Below are 3831 nucleotides of genomic sequence, written 5' to 3'. Positions count from 1 at the left end.
TGAGAGGTAGAAATGTGTGTTGTCGATGTACATATGTACATTGCAAGTTGTGATTATCTTTAACATGGAGCCTATCCAGTCAGGAAAATTTGTAATTTAAAATAAGAATCGAGGGAATCTTTTCTCTCAGAAAATTACAATTGATCTTTTATAATTGATGCAAACTCTTTAAAATGTACGAATATTCTTGAAAATAATTATAGATTCCTTAGACATTTTGAAGAAATCACTCATTTTCTTGCTTTACTACTTCTGGGTCAAAAGTTGTCACACTTCATCTGTCCCAAACCTCCCTCTTTTGGAGAAACAAAAGATTTATTGACATAAAATTTCAGCGTTTAAAATGCAGAAGTTTTTAGCATCATAAACCCATTGACAGTAGAATATCATAGCTTTTGGTGCTTTTAAATTTTTGCATTGCTTTTTTTTTTAAGAACAATCTGTATTGGACTTCGTACAATCTGGATCCATGATGAACATTTGTGGAGGGTCCAAAAGTTTACTGTTTATTTTGTCCAGTTACCTCTGTCCTGTTGTCAAGAAGACATTACTGATTGTTGGCGAACTAACTTCGTACTGATGGCTTAAATTGAAATCCAAAGAGAAATTCCCTGGCATAATTCCCTGTTCTGAAGAAGCGTCATTGGACCTGGAACATTAACTCTGCTTTCTGATAACAGATGCTGCCAGACCTGCTGAGTTTTTACAGCAATTTTTGATTTTCTTCCCTGTCATAATGCTTCTTACTCTAGGGATTCAGGAATATCTGTTGTTCTTTAAAGCCAGATCACAAATTTTTTATTCATTCATGGGATGTAGACATCGCAAGTTGGACCAGAATTTATTGCCCATCCCTAGTTGCCCTTGAGAAGGTAAGCCATCGTCTTGAACTGTTGCAGTTTTTGGGATGGAGGTACACCGGTAGTGCAATTAGGACAGCTGTTTCAGGATGTTGACCTAGCAACAGTGAAGGAGTGACAACATATTTCTAATTCAGGACAGTGCATGGTTTGGAACAGGACCTTTTCCTGAATGGTGTTCTTCTGGATTGAAGTGGTCATGGGTTTGGAAGCTGTTGTCAAAAGAGCCTTTTTGTGGTGTAGAACTTCTCAAGTGTTGTTCGGAAATGTAGTTGGAGTATTCCATCGTATTCATAACTTGTGCTGTGTGGATGTTGGATAAGAAATGGGGAGATAGGAGGCGAGTTATTCATTGCAGAAACTCCAGCTTCCTGCTTGCTGTTGTAGTCACAGTATTTACATAGCTGGTACAGTTCAGTTTCTGTTCAATCGTAACTCCCCAGGATGCTGATAGTTGGAGATTCAGTGGTGGTAATAGCACTGAGCAGGGGGCAATGGTTAGATTTTCTTTTGTGTTAGTGATTTTTATTGCCTGGCACTCATGGCAGGAATGTTATTTGTCACTTATCATCCCAAGCCTGGTTCAGTACCTGTGGAATCACAAATAGTGCTGGACGTTGTGTAATTATCAGGAAACTCACCATTGCTAACCTAATGATAGAGGTAAGGTTGTTTATGAAGGAACTGAAGATGACTGGGCCACAGATACTACCTCTAAAGAATTCCTGCAGTGATATTCTCAGAAAGAGAAGTCTGACCTCCAACAGCCACAACTGTCTTTATGCTAGGTATGACTCAAACCAGCAAAGAACTTTCCTCTAATTGCATTGACTTCAGTTTTGCTACAATGATTTGATGTCATACTCAAATTCTGCCTTGATGTAAAAGGCAGTCACCTGAACTTAGCTACTTGAGTTCAGCTCTTTTGTCCGTATTTGGACCAAATCTGTATTCCGGTTAGAAACTGAGTGGCCTTGACAAAACCCAAACTGAGCATCAGTGAACAGGTAATTGCCAAGCATTAAAATAAATACAAAAAAACTGAATGCTGGAAATCTAAAACAAAAACGGAGCACAGGAGAAACAATAAGCTAGTCTAGCAGTATTTATTAAGAGAAAAACAGAGTTAATATTTCAAGTCTCGAACTCTTTCCTCAGACTTGAAGGTAGCTGGGAAAGGTGGTATTTATGCTCGCTTTGGGGTGTGGGGACAGTGAATAGAATACATGAAGACAGAGACAGAGAGAGAGAGAGAGAAAGGGGATAGGTAATCAAAGAGATAGCTGATGATAAGCTGAGAGAAATAAATAATACTTGGTAATGCGCAAATGAGAAAGATGAATAGTTGAAAATGGGTTGGTTGAACAGGGAGCAACCTGTAAAACGCAGAACCTAGGGGTTTGGGATCAGGGTGATCATCATGGAGGAGGATAATCGCATTTTGAAATTCTTCAACTTAGCGTTGAGCGCCAAAAATGCACTGGCAGATGATTAGGTGTTCCTTGAGCTTACGTTGAGACTTGTTGGAGCACTGCAATTTCTATACATGTTCATCTCCCATCAAGATGGCCTGAGGACTCTCCATTCCTTTCTTGACAGAAGGCTTGAATCGTCACCATTCACCATCACCCTTCTCTGCCTGGCTGAGTTCATCCTCAATTTGAACAACTTTGCCTTTAAGCTCCTCTCACTTTCTTCAGTTCATCGAAGTGGCCATGGGTATCCATGTGGGCCCTAGTTATACCTGTCTGTTTGTTGGTTATGTGAAACATTTTTTGTTCAAGTCCTACAAGTGTCCCTTGACACAGTTGCATTTTTCTAGTACATTGATGATGCAATCAATGCTGTCTCCCCTTCTTATTCAGAATTAGAACAATTTATCAATTTTCCTTCCAATTTCCACCCTGCTTTCAGCTTCACCTGGTATCTCACTGATTCCTCCCTTCCCAACCTTGACATCTTTGTTTCCATTTCTGGGAATAAGCTGGCCATAGATATCCCTTACAAACTCACCAACTCCCACAATTGCCTTGAATATATACCCTTGCACCCTGCTTTCTGTGAGGACTCCTTTCCATTATTCCAGTTCTTCCGGCTCTGTCTGTTGATGCTACCTTCCATAGGGGAGCCTTGGAAATTTCCACCTCATCCGAGGATTCCCCATCACAGTCGTTGACAGGGCCATCAGTTGTATCTGACCCATTTCCCACTGTTCTCTCCTTACCCACAACGAAGGTAGGATTCCCCTGTTCTCACTTTCCACCCCATCAGTTTCTGTATCCAAAAGGTCATAAAGTGCAGTTTCTGCCACCACAAGATGCACATTCCCCTTCCTTCCCTTGTCAGCATCACAGGGATCTTTTTCTCTGGGACACTCTGGTCTACTTTTCCACTCCCAACACCTCTCCACAGCCTCATGGCACCTTCACATGTAATTGCAAAGCATGTAACATATGCCCACTTAGCTCCTCCCTCCTCTCTATCCAGGGGTGCCAGACCCATCTTTCAGGTGAAGCAGTGGTGGCACTAGTGATCATAATTCTGTTAGTTTTAAAATGGTTATGGAAAAGGATAAGCCATCCATAAAAGTTAAAGTTCTCAATTGGAGTTAGAGACAAGATTTTAATCGTACGAGACAAGATTTTTCAAAAGTTGATTACGGTAGACTCTTTGCAGGTAAAGGGATGACTCACAAGCGGGAGGCTTTCAAAAGTGTGATAATGAGAGTTAACAGGCATTACATTTCTGTTACAGTGAAGGGTGAGGCTGGTAAGAGTAGGGAACAATGGATGAATAAAGATATTGAGGTTCTAGTCAAGAATAGTCAAGCAGTCTGGGAAAAGTGCCCTGCGGTCAGCATTGCAGTGAAGCAATCTGGGGAGAAGTGTCCTGCAGTCAGCATCGCAGTGAAGCAGTCTGGGAGAAGTGTTCTGCAGTCACCATCGCGGTGAAGCCGTCTGGGAGGAGTGTT

The 3831-nt window shown here is 41.2% G+C and overlaps 1 protein-coding gene across 1 annotated transcript in view; it reads right to left on the bottom strand.

Annotated features, from left to right (window-relative positions):
* The window catches only part of LOC109935203 (protein TALPID3-like), a 286726-nt gene that overhangs the window by 84305 nt on the left and 198590 nt on the right, over nt 1-3831 (bottom strand). The window lies entirely within an intron of this gene.

This window comes from Rhincodon typus, chromosome 8 (genome assembly GCF_021869965.1).
Source record: "Rhincodon typus isolate 14 chromosome 8, sRhiTyp1.1, whole genome shotgun sequence".
NCBI lineage: Eukaryota > Metazoa > Chordata > Chondrichthyes > Orectolobiformes > Rhincodontidae > Rhincodon > Rhincodon typus.
The sequence above is the reverse complement of the archived record's forward strand: the minus strand, read 5'-3'. Positions and strand labels throughout refer to the sequence as shown.